Raw genomic sequence first — 14,310 nt, forward strand, 5'->3', positions numbered from 1 at the left:
AAAGTAGTCTTCCAATTCACCAATCCAATCAATCAAGTCTTCAAGATTCAAAGTACCTGAGAAATTAGAAACCTCCATCTTATGCTTTAGCTTCAACTAAGATCCAGGTCTAGCAAACTGACCAACTCTAGTTCCAATAGGTCTCTCCACATGATCAGTTCTATTCTCACCACTAGATCTAGCAACTTCAAAGTCCTCTACAACTTCCTCATAACTGCCTTTAGTACCCACATGTCTAGGTACACCACCTAAAGCACTCAAAATTTTAGCAATCATGTCACTCTTCATCAATGCTATCTGAGATCTAAACTCTGCCCTAACCTCCTCTATTTCAAATTTGAAATCTTCTTTAATCTTCTCTAAGAGCCTTTCTTCCACAACATCATCAATCTCCTTAGGGTCTAATCTTTTTGGAGGCATCTTCCAAATTATTAGAAAACCCTAAGCAACAAATCCATGACCAAAATCTACCTCTTCAACCCAAGTCCTGGTGCAAATTGCCTCAACTTCGGTGATATGTCCACACACTCAGGAACAACCTTCGCTCTGATACCACCTGACATAGTCCAAGGTAGGAGAATCCCCAAAGGAGATGTCCTAGCCCCTAGCTATACAACCATGCAGCAGAAAGATAATAACAAGAAGCAAAAATGCAAGGACAAGGAGCAATAATGCAAGATCTGATATCAAATCATAATAATATATTCATAAAATATAATTGATTACATGAAATGTGTTAGGCTGTAAGGCCTTCCCGGTTATGGCCAAATACAAAGCAAGTAATAGTTCTGCAAGATCCCTCAAGATCCAATCCCAAACCCTGGCTACTAGCCCTTCTCAAAATTTGCTCTTCCAAGCTCCTCTACTTCTCCTTGCTGAATGATCATGCCTAAAGACTTCCCCACAACCCCTAATTATACCAATCTAAGCCATAGGTCGACCCAGAACACAAATTAAATACAAATACATAAATTAAATGCCAAAGTCGGCCTCCTACAACAATTAAATTCCCAAAATTGATGTCTTAGTAAAATTATGATATCTCCTAGCTTTGGATGAATTAGAACTCGTGTTTCGAATTGTAGATAGAAATATAGGTTCTCTTCAATTCTTAAAATTTTCATCCTCTTACTCATTATAGAAAATTAGTTACATGACTTGAAATAGGTACCAAATTTTTAGACCATGCCGAGCAGCAAAAGACCATGCCGAGTAACCAAGACCATGCCAAGCAACCAAGACCATGCCGAGCACCAGTATTCACCAAGATCCATAACCATTAACCAAAATCCCTCTCAAACATTCATGATTGCAAGTGAACCCAAGATGCTCCTGCATCACTCTTGAAACTAAAAGTTGTTATGCTATGTAATGGAAGACCTAGTTTGTATTGCATTTTGTTTTTCCTAGTTTCCTTTAAATAAGTTGGAACTTATGTTTCTAGGAGAGTTAGATGTTTTGAGATGTTTCATATTGTAATCAAGCAATAGAGTAAAGAATCTTGATATTCTATATTGTGTCCATGTTTTATTAAATGAATACATGACAATTTTTCACTTCAATCTTTGAGTTATAATTCATTCACACTTCTATGGGGGCCCATGCAGAAGGTGAATCCTTTGTTCATGCTTAAGTAGGATTTAGCTAAGTTTCCTTTGAGTTGTTAAGTATTGTTGTTCTTGCAGTCACTAGTAGTAGGAACCATTGACTATATCCTATAGCATAGGTTTATTTCTAGAGAATTATTTATTTACTATTTTTTTTTTCCTTCAAGATGAGAATTAATTTGTAAGTTGAGTTTCTAGTATAAGTTTCTTGTAGCAACTACTTTTACCTTAGTAGTGATGGCTATTGAGAAGAACTAAAGCATAAACTTTGCAATCACTATCTCAAAATCACGTTCTCGGATTGATACATTAAATGAGTTTAGCATGATGTTATAAGTAGAAACATGATGAATTTCAGCAATGAATCACTATTTAAGGATGTCCAATCCTTGTGTTACTAGGATATTGTTCTAACCAATCATTTTTGGTATCGTTGCTAGGGATGGTGTCATTTTAGTTCAACCCAGAAGCCATTGAGTTAGTTTGCATTTTGCTTCATTTTGCATGCACATGCATAGGGGCCATCTTGGGTAATTCCTATTTGATCTTAATCAGAAAGAACCATATGAGGTTCTCAATCTAGCACTTGAGGAAACCCAATTAGAAATTATAGAAGGAGGAGACCCATTTGAGAACATGTTTTCTGATGCTGATAACCAATTTCCTTACTGTCGTCACTTAAATAGTATATGTCTTAACTATTCTAGAGCTAGTATCAAGAAAGGAAGAGGCTTGGGAGCCTTGTCTCACAAGTCTAATGGTAGAGGTGTGTCTAAAATGGAGTTAGCCAATATGTTGTTAGACTTCAAACAAGACATCATTAACAAAGTTTCTACTCAGTTGAATACAATGCAAGCAAGAAAAAAGAAAGATGAATCTGATGCAATGTTGGTAGAATATTGTCCACATTATAGGGAGAAGAAAAAGAAGTGCATGTGTAAGTCTATTGCAAGCCTAGAATCTCAACCTATGCCTACTAAGTTCAAAGCCATTGATGAGAATGGAGAGTTTCTCTACATTTCCTAGTGAAGGCCATGGGCTCTGAGACCAGATAATCCCCAAGATCCTCTTCAAAATTTTAATAGTAATAATGCATGGAAAAACCAACAACATAGTGGATCTAGTGGATATAATAATTGGCCACAGCCCTAGTAGGGGTGGCAACAACCACACCATTGGTCTAACCAATCAAGCTAGCAAGCTTTGATGCCTCCTACTACAGCCAATACTACTTTCCCTAAATAGACTCATCAATTGCCTACTCATCCTCCTCCTAATCCCAACAATGCTAAGCCAACAATGTAGTAGTAGAGCTATGCAATTTCCCTAAATAACATCCATTTAAGAACTTAAACAACTCTTCCTCCTCCACAACGTCATATTATTACCAAAGTGGGGGATACTTCAGCAGAGCCAACTAAGATGCCAATCCAACCTACTACTCGTGTAGCACAATAATCTCCATTTCCTCATAGGTTGGTGGAACATGTTAAGCTAGTGGAAAATTAGGCAGTATTGGGTTTTCCTACTCAACTAAAGCAAATGATAGTAAAGATTCCTTTGTTAGGTGCCATAAAAGAAGTACTTGCATATACGAAAGCTATTAAGGAAGCATGCATAAAGTAGCCCAAAAGAAAGAGAAACGATCCTAAAACTATTCATGACCTAGGTTAGTTATCTGATCTCATGTTGGATAAATTGACAATTCCAAAGTATTTTAATCCTAACAGTCCTGTGGTAACAATCATTATTCAAAGAGTTTAAGTCCACAATGCCCTAGTTGACTTGGGTTCTTCCATAAATGTCATGACCAAGGAGTTACTATCTCACTTACATATCATTGGTCTTAGGAAACTACACACCATCCTTTAGTTTACTAACAGTTTTTCCATTACACTTGATGGGATGGTAGAAGATGTTACGGTCACCTTGAGTTCTTGGGAATATCTAGTTGACTTTGTTGTCCTTTCCACAAAGGCTAATATGGGAGCATACTTAATAATCCTAGGTAGACCTTGGATGTCTACTACTGATGCCTATATATCTAATGGAGTCAACACTAAACATCTAACTCTATATTCCCTAGTTTACCCTCTATTACAAGATGATCAGATAATCTATCCAAATTTAAATGATACTAAACTTGAGGTCAATTTCATTCATTAGTTAATGATAATATCTAGGGAAACTTTTATAACTTCTAGGGGGAAGATGAGATCATTTCCTCCATTATTTTGAATGAATATGGAGTTGAAACCCAAGTGTTTTCCCAAGGGAACCATGTTCTTATCACTTTGCTACCACCTATTGATGCTCTACAATATTCAGAAACTTCAAAATTTCTTCACACATTACTACCTCATGAAATGGAGTAATTCCCAATTGCTAAACTGACCATGGTAGAAAAGGTCACCAAGATAGAGGTTGTAGGCAATGTTTTGACTTCCTCTTAGTGGTCAGAAATCCTGTAGCTTCTTACAAAACATCAATCAGCCTTTGCTTGGGATTATACTGACATGAAAGGCCTAGACCCTAAGCTTTGCACTCACAAAATTTATATCAGCTCTAAATCCAGACCTATTTTCCAACCTAAGCACTAGGTAAATCTAGATCTTAGGGATAGAGTGAATAATAAGTTGCAAAAGTTGTTAAATATTGGCTTCATCTCTCTAATTTCAAATAGTCAATGGGTCTCCCCTCTTGCTTTCGTACCTAAGAAAGGAGGGAGGTGGAGAGTTTGTGTCAACTATAGGGAGCTTAACATAGAATTGATACAAAATCAACACAAGCAATGGCATGACAAGTATGTTTAGGATAAAGTTTTTTCTGTTGGTGACTAGGCACTCCTTTATGACTCCAAGTATCATCATAATCTTTGAAAATCCCAAACCTGATGGTTAGGGTTGTATGAAATTATTGCAATCTTTCCAAATGGAGTGATCCAACTGTCCACTATGGATTAGGTTTAGTTCAAATTGTTGGTCAATGGTCACAAGTTAAAATTATATCACAAACAAAGAGTAAGGAGGAATTCCTATAGAAATTCTCTTCTACTGCTGGTGATGCAGTTCTTGCAACATCTTCTAATGAGCTTTTTGCTCATTTTTCTTCCTCACTCCAGTTGTTCTTGTCACTATCATAATAAACACTTTCATTGTGAAAGTTGATTCTCCATAATAAATTTTTGCTTCATTTCTAGTCTACCACCCAGCCATCTCATCATTTCTTTCATTTGTGGATAGAAACTACCACCTCACCAGCACTTTCGATTACCACACATTCCAAGGTATGTGATATTAATTTGTTTTTCCAATTTTTTTTGTATGCCTTGTCACCACTGCAAGTGGGGGACCACTTGCACTATTTTAGTTGGGGGGAGTTATATTAGTTTTGTCATTATGTTTATGTAATATTTTAATTTATTCTTTTCCCTTGTCATAGATTTATTTTTTGCCAATGATTTGACATTTTTACAAATCCTTTTTCTACGTGTTATTTTTTGCACGTATAAAACTAAGGTGGAGAGAAATATTGAGCATGAGTTTTGAGGGACATATTTATGAGTAATTATGAAATGATAATGCAGAGATTTGCATTTGTTTTACTCATAAGTTCTTATTTCTTGAGCTTCATTACTCTAGAAATTTCATCATGTAACCTTTTTTTTAAAGTTTTCTTGTCCAAACTTGTGGTTGTCTATTATTCTCTCCTGCAACTTTGTTTTTTGGTTCCCTAGAAATTAGACAATGGGAGGAGACCTAATTCAAAAAGAGTCTACTATGCATAATACATTTCTCAAAGACCAAAATTGTAGGCCATATTTTCAAGCAAGGGGATGGATAGATTACATTCAGAAGCTAACTAGCTGGGATGACAAGGTTGCATTTCAATTTCTCAACTCCTTAAAGATTGAATTGGCAATAGTTAAAGGATTGAAGGTGTTGTTTTCTTAGATAGTTTTGGCAGAAGTTATGGGACTACCGTTGGAAGGTGAGGAATTTATAGAAGATCTTGACCCAACTTTTGCTAGAGATCAGTTCACTCTACATGGAAATCCAAAGCTAGATATTAATAAGAAAAAAGGTACTATTAGACTATCTCTTAGCCATTTCCACAATGTGCAGTTTTCATCATTAAGTATTTCACCTGCGAAGGGCAATACTCATTTGTGCATGTTGTTCATTTCAAATTCTTGAGTTGTTTAAGGCATGATATCAGATCTATCAATGTCCCTAGTTTTGTATTTGGCATTTTTTCAAAACAAGCCATAATAGCACAAGAGGGTAAATGGAACTCTATCTCTCACCATTGCTTAATTAAGCTGATAGTGGAAAAAGCTTTATAGGAGAAGTCAGATATTTCCTAGGAGGAATTCCTACTGCAAGGGTTTAAGGAGCCTATCCCAAAACTAGTTGGGTGTAGAGTAGGTCAGAGGGTTTAAATTGCTAAAGGAATTAAAAAAATCTTTGTCAAAATTGGACAATGTTCTTTGTCCAAAAAGACAAAGGAAGCTAAAGTTATAAGCCCTAATTCCTCTAACTTCCCTAATTCTACTAATTCCTCTACTTTAAGAATAGTTCATGAAGAGGATTTGGAGACTCCTTCACATAAGGTTGAAGTTGCCCCTATAGCAGAAACAACTTCCTTAGAGCATAAGAAGCAAAAAATTAACCCTAGTACTAGCCAATAGGCTAAGGCATCTCTTGCAACTGAGAGCACTTCCAAAAAAGGTAAAGCCCCAGAAAAGGAAGAAACTACATTAAGGTGAAGTGCTAGGCATAGAACAAAACCAACTGAGGAGATTCTAGATAATGAACCTCGGGTAACTCAAGATTTTGAGCTGAAGGAAGAAGAAAATGAAAATATCCAACAAAAGGCTTATTTACAACCTAAAATTTCTCAGCAAGATGAGCAATGGACTAAAGTTATGGAACATGGCACATTTAAGAAATTTCATTATGACAAAATGAAGAAGGTTCTTAATAAGCATGAGAATGTAGAAGCCATTACAATTAGAGATGACTCCAGCTCAAAGGAGTAGGATTATGTATTTCAAGGACTAGCCTTTGGGAATTTTTAGGGAGATAATTTAGGGAGTGATGATTCTGAGAGTTATATTAGGGAAGTAGATGAACCAACATTTTATCCTATAGTAGAGAAGGATCCCTATGAAGAAAATCTAGTTGTTGATATCTACCTTATCAAAAAAGTGGTTGAGCAAATTTCAAACAAAGGATTAGAAACATTAGCTTATGTGGCTCAACAATGCTCTAATCTTGAGAAAGCTATGATTATTTGGACATATCCTTTAAAAAGGACAAGTGCTAACAAGGGTAAGTCATCTATTCCTCAAGCAATAGATAATTCTCACCATAGTTCGATATCAACTCAAACTAGTCCAACATCTTTGTTAGATGTTATCTTCATGTTGATTAAGCAATTAAATTCTGAGAGAGAAAAGTGGAAACAACAAAGGAAATAACTAAATAAATTCATAGACAATCATTATTAGGAAACACTTGTTCAAGAGGAAACTGTAAAATAATCATGTGTAAAGCCTGGCAAAATTACATCCTTAATCCCTAACTTAATGGGTTGTAGATCCCCATCACCTGTTTATGCTCTGTTTCTTAAGGAACAATTGTTGAATTATCAATAGACCTATATTATGTAGGATAGGAATCCATTACAAGAGCCTACCCAATTTTTCCAAGCTTTCCATAACTCTCCTACAGTCATCAAAAAATTTTTATGTGAATTTTATCTTCACAATCTTGTAGCTCTAGATGACCAAGTTTGAAATCCCTTACTTTATATTGGGGATATTCAACTTAGAGCCTTCACATCCTAAATACATAATAAAATTAGTTGGAACACTCAAGCTGAAGTGTATAGAAATTTGGAGTTAGACATTCCCCTATTTCTAAGGCTTGAAGCCAAGGATCCTCGAACTCTCTATTATAACTGGTTAAGAATAACCCCCTTTCAATCAGGTAGCAAGATCATCTATCCAATGAGGAAGGAAGCATTTAATGCATATGAAAAAATGGTGAATACTAAACTACTTGAGGCTAGAAATACCATACATTGGCACTAGAATAGTTTATTTGAGGAAATGAGAAAGAGAGAACCACATTCACCTCTCAATTTTTCTATGGCAACCCAAAGTGCTCCTTGGTACATCTCTTTGGGAAAAGAGAGAGAGAGATTTTGAATTCCATTAACCTTTCAGCCTCCATTGTTACCATCTCCATTACTTGCAAATTTAGAAATACTGGATGGTTTTAACATGTGGGAGGAAGAGGACAGGTGGAAGAAACACAAGAAAAAAAAAGGGTTCTACTGGATTTTTGCAGAGGGAGGATTTGGATAGAGCACAGCTACTGAATATAGGATGACAACTAGGTTAAAGAATTTATTTTCTATAGGACCAGCAAATAGCTAAGCTAGGGGGAATGATGAGTCAAGTTTTGGGGATGTTTTGTTTATGATTTTTGAAGTACAGACTTGAATATCTTATAATTTTTTGTAAACATGATACAATATTTGATGCTTATGTAACTTAAAGACAATACTATATATATATATATATATATATATATATATATATATATATATATATATATATATATATATATATATATATATATATATATATATATATATATATACATATATATATATATATACACATATATATATATATACACACATATATATATATACATATATATATATATATACATATGTATATATATATGTATATATGTATATATATATATATGTATGTATATATATATGTATATATATATATATGTATATATATATATATGTATGTATATATATATACATATATGTATATATATATACATACATATATATATATATACATATATATATATGTATATATATATATATGTATGTATATATATATACATATATGTATATATATATACATACATATATATATATATATACATATATATATATACATATATATATATGTATATATATATATATATACATATATACATGTATATATATATGTATATATATATATATGTATATATATATATATGTATATATATATATGTATATATGTATATATATATATATATATATATATATATATATATATGTATCTATATAGCTCTACATTAATGAATGTCATAGTAAATCTGGCATCTTTTTTCTTAGCTTTAATGGGTAGACCTCTTAGAGTTGTGTGACAAGCTACATTAAAATAAGAAAACTTATTATGATCTATACCTTGGATTAATGTTTGGATTGTGTCGTGTTAACCTTTTTTAGGAAGAATGAGTCAAGCAAGGATCTTGGACTAAAGGATGAGGGGGTCTTTCAAGGTGGGTGACTATTTTAGAGTTCATTTATAGCTCCACTCCTTCCATCACTTTGTGATTGCTGATTTAGTTTGAGAAAAATTAGTTGTTGAGCATTCCTATATTTTTGAAGCATTGAATGTAGTTTATCTTCTTGCATAAATGATGGTATCTCTCTTGAAACTAAAATTTGTTGTGCTATGTAATGGAAGACCTAGTTTATAGGCATTTTGATTTTCCTAGTTTCCTTTAAATAAGTTGAAACTTATTTTTCTAGGAGAATTAGATGTTTTGAGATGTTTCATTTTGTAATCAAATAGTAGAGTAAAGCATCTTGATATTCTATATTGTGTCCATGTTTTATTGAATGATACATGACAATTTTTTCACTTCAATCTTTGAGTTATAATTCATTCACACTTCTATGGGGACCCATGCAAAAGGTGAATTCTTTTTTCATGCTTAAGTAGGATTTAGTTAAGTTTCCTTTGAGTTGTTAAGTATTGTTGTTCCTGCAATCACTGGTAGCAGAACCATTGACTGTATCTTGTAGCATAGGTTTATTTCTAGAGCATTATTTATTTACTGTTATGTTTTTCCTTCAAGATGAGAATTAATCTGTAAGTTCAGTTTCTAGTATAAGTTTCCTATAGCAATTGCTTTTACCTTAGTAGTGATGACTATTGAGAAGAACTAAAGCATAGACTTTGCAGTCACTATCTCAAGTTAACATTCTCGAATTGATACATTAAATGAGTTTAGCACGATGTTATAAGTAGAAACATGATGAATTTCAGCAATGAATCACTATTTAAGGATGTCCAATCCTTGTGTTACTAGGATATTGTTCTAACTTGTCACCATGATTCCAACCTTCACAAATACTCATTTGGCTAACCTATAAAGTTTTGTTCTACTCGACTCTTTCCTTTTTGTCTTATGTCTTGTCACACCAACAACTACCCTTGTGGTTACTTATATAGTAGCAAGTCCCACAAAACCACCAAGTGGTATTACACAAACTATGTGCTACCTAACCCATTGACCCCACATTTAATATTGGACATTTAAGTATTTTTTCCCCCAATATTAAATAATTACATCAAATATTATCACAATGTTACAATACAACTTACGAGTATATCCCATGGGAATCTTTACATATTTTACAGCCATCTAGGTGCAAAATTACATAATAAAACAAAAAAAAAAAATACAATATAACAATATATATGCAATGAGTGCAACAACCATTATATCAAAAATCTCCCACTTGTTGTATACATTGCATAGGGTCAATCTATAGCCACATAAATGAACAAGGGGAAAATCACTCCTACTACATTCACCATCATGGATCAAAAGTACAACAAGTGCTCCATCCAAGTACCCACAACAAAATCAAAGTATCCAACTTCTCAAACATGAATAAACCCACATTCTATTATACCACTACCACCAAAATTACATAGAATCTATCCAAAGAGAAAGCCATCCTACCTGTTGAATTAGAAGATCATAAAATCTTGTACCAACTAAAATGCCAAGCACAAAAACTTGATCCAAAAGTAATCACATGTATCTGTAGTTTTCAAAATATCCATAGCTGAAATAGCATCCATAGCAAGTGTCAAACCCATCCAACTATCCATACCTCTAAAGTATACTAAGTAAATCTCACATCATCAATATATCTAATTTGTAACCTACTATGACAAGTATTAGGAGAAATACTTGCCACATATATACCAAGAAGCTCCCACTGCAAAAGATAATGTCAAATCTATAACCAATCCACTCACAACAGCTAAAAGAAGTGAATCCATGTAGTCTTAAGGACATCCACAACAACTAAACCAATAACTTGCAAGAACAACTCATAAAAAGTCTCCAACAATCTCTGAAGCTCTCCACAACCAATAGAGGAAAGAGATAAAGGAATAAACATGTCATCTCTCACATGACATACATGAGCACAAGCCAGTGATCACAATCTCTAACCAATCTTAAATCCAATGTAAGAAAAATTAAACATCCAAGAAGATACCAAAAATGAATGTATCATGTCCTTCTACACACACCTCTAGATGTAAACTATGCAAGTATGATCTCCTCCATAAAACCCCAGCAAAGAAGCCACAACAACACCAAAACCATACCATATAACTAATTGTGGATGTAAGCCTCTCACAAGAAGATTAAACTCATAAACCATTCCTAATCCAAGGAATATGCCCAATATAAAACCATCTCCCAAACTCAACCAACATAAAAATATATGCAAATGGAGATAACCAATGCTAAACCATCTCTCAAATGAAGCCTCCAAAACTAACTCATGTACCAAAGCTCAAGATCAATATCCATGAAAGACAAGCATAAACACAATGCACTTGAGAGAAATAATGGGCTATACCTTTGAAGTAGCAAACTATCAAGTAGACCAAGACTGGGGAACGAGAATTATTATCAAGATATCCAAGTATCCAACCAAGAGTCATGTAAGAAAAATCCCCTCTCAAGTCTATATTAGGTGAATGCCCCTCAGACTTCCTCCTGAAACCAAATAATTTTTCCCAACAAATAATTCTCTAATCCAAGAGTAATCAGCATCACCACCATCTCTAAGTATCCATGAGCACCTATAACCAATCAATCCATGCCAACTCCAAATGCACCATAGCAATATCATGAAGTATCCAACAAATCATCAATGCACTCAATACTAAGAAACTAAACCAAGATCAATGTCAAAGTTCCAACCATGGCCTTAGGAACATAAACATGACAACATGATATAAACCATGTCAACCAAAGAGATAACATGCCCCATATGAACATACTATAACATTTCAAAACTCTAAATGCATATCAAGAGTATACCATGACATAAAAAATGAAACCATCCTAACACCAAGGATACCATGTCAAATGAAAGCATAAACCACACCTTTACCAAGAACCCCATTAGTCCTCAAGATGCAACCATCTCCACACACCATGAATAAAACCATCTCCACATATTATGAAGAACCATCTACACACAACATGAAGATAACAAGTGTACCATGAAAATGTCAAAGATGCTTATGTAGCAACAAGATCTAAGACAAACCTCCAACATCTGCAAACACTCAATAAATATATCAATGCCAAAACATTCCCACTAAATTGTGGTATTAAGTCACCTATGGCATCATAAAATCCATCTCCTACATGAAGATCCTCCAAGTCTATACACACAACCAAAGTGTCAATACCAAGTGAAACCAAGATCTCCAACCTAGAAGATACAAACCAAACCAGGAACTAATCCAACATTATCACCCCATCATTGCTACAAGCTCCCACTAAACTGTGTATCCAATCTATCCATGACATCATGATGAAAAACCATCCTCTAACCATGATAATCAACCAAGGCATCAAACCATCAAAGAACTCAAAGTGCACATCATGAGCTCCTTAAAAGAAACTAAACAACCATGATCCGTAATTAAGAAGATATACCACCATAGCCAAATTAGGAATCTAAACCAATAAAAATCAAGGATGTACATATAGATCCAATCATGTCATGCCAAAAATCTATGACACCATGATCACATACATGAACTGAGCATCTAACTCTTAATATGTCCAACGTGTCAGCATAATATAGTCAATCACAATCCTCCACCATGACTATACATGGTAACAACATCTTATCCCTTCTACATGAGAAAAAAATTGCAAATCATGTGACTTAGGACATAGACAACCCAAATCCAAGCCACCAATCTAACTATGCATTAAAAATAAAAGATCAATGGGCAAAAAAAACCCATAACCAAGCTATAAATGCAACCTATAAGTATAGACCACTTACAACACTGCACAACTTGCAGACTCATCAAGTCATCATACATATCCAAACCAAACACTGATAACCATATCATCATGAGACCAATCTGAAATATGAATTGAGTATACAAGGATGTCAAATCTTAAATCTCTAAACATACAATGTCATAAACTCACAATGCTACCATAGTCAATATATACCATAAACTATTCAGATTAATATATCACCAAATAAATCATCTCAAATCTACATCAAATTTGAACCATTATGTAGAGCTCTCTAAGAGCTTTTTGTTGACTACTCGAGGTCCAAAATCTGACTCTGTATGCCCAAGTTATGCTGTAATTTGTGGTCATAATAAATAACATCTAACTTTTAGGCTCTTAAACCTTAACAAAATGTCAAAATCATAGAACTAAACCTATTCCAAGTTGCAGTACTCTAAATCAGCTTTCCAATGCATATAAGAAGTTTGAAATTTTGTATCGTGAGAGAAAGTTATGATTATTTTACTAGGATAGTCTTTTTACCATTTTTGCTACAATTTTTTTTGTGACAAAAATTCCAATAGGATTAACTTTGACGGCCATCACGGGTTGAAACTTAAAAACTCTTTTATTTCCTCTAAATATGGCCAAACTAGGGCATATTATATATCAAAATTTATGGAAATATCAACCCAGATCCAATGGTGAGGTTTGTCTTTACCTAGGGGGTCATTCTACAAGCTCCTCCTAAAACCCTAAATTAAATGAAACATCTAAAAAACCCTTTTGTCTAACAATTTCACATGCCCAAAATCTACCAATATCTCATCATAATAGCAAACCCAAAACCCTCAAATCTATAATTAAAAACTCATGTATCTTGCCCTTTTTTTTATCATCTCATGCATTCTTGTGGATTCTATCTAGGGTTACAATAATAAAACCATAGCTCTAATACCACTTGTAAGGAAACTTGCAACAAAGAATATAATTGTTTCCACATAACCCATAATTGGTCTAAAATAAATAAGCAATTAAAATAAACATGCAAGAGTATAGACAACATACCCTCAAAAAATTGTGAGATGAGATATACCCTAGGAAACCTTCATTGAGGCAAAAATCGAACCTCCAAAAGCATCCATCTTCATGTATTATTCAACAAAAATACCATTGCAATACAACCATGGAATCCTTCAAAGCTATAGCCACTACCGAGAAATCCATGTGAACAAGCATGAATCTACACATCCCATGCCATGCTTCCAACCTTCACAAATGCTCCCTTGGCTAACCTGTCAAGCTTTGTCCACTCAACTCTTTCCTTTTTGTCTTCTATCTGGTCACAACAACAACTACCCTTGTGGCTACTCATATAGTAGCAAGTCCCACAAAACCACCAAGTGGTATTACATAAACAATGTGCTAAAGTCATGTATTACCTAACCCATTAACCCCACATTTAATATTGGACATTTAATTCTTTTTTGCCAATATTAAATACAACTCATCAATTATATCCCATGGGAATC

Source organism: Cupressus sempervirens, chromosome 3, assembly GCF_028749045.1.
Source record: "Cupressus sempervirens isolate cs-2001-9-10 chromosome 3, ASM2874904v1, whole genome shotgun sequence".
Taxonomy (NCBI): domain Eukaryota; kingdom Viridiplantae; phylum Streptophyta; class Pinopsida; order Cupressales; family Cupressaceae; genus Cupressus; species Cupressus sempervirens.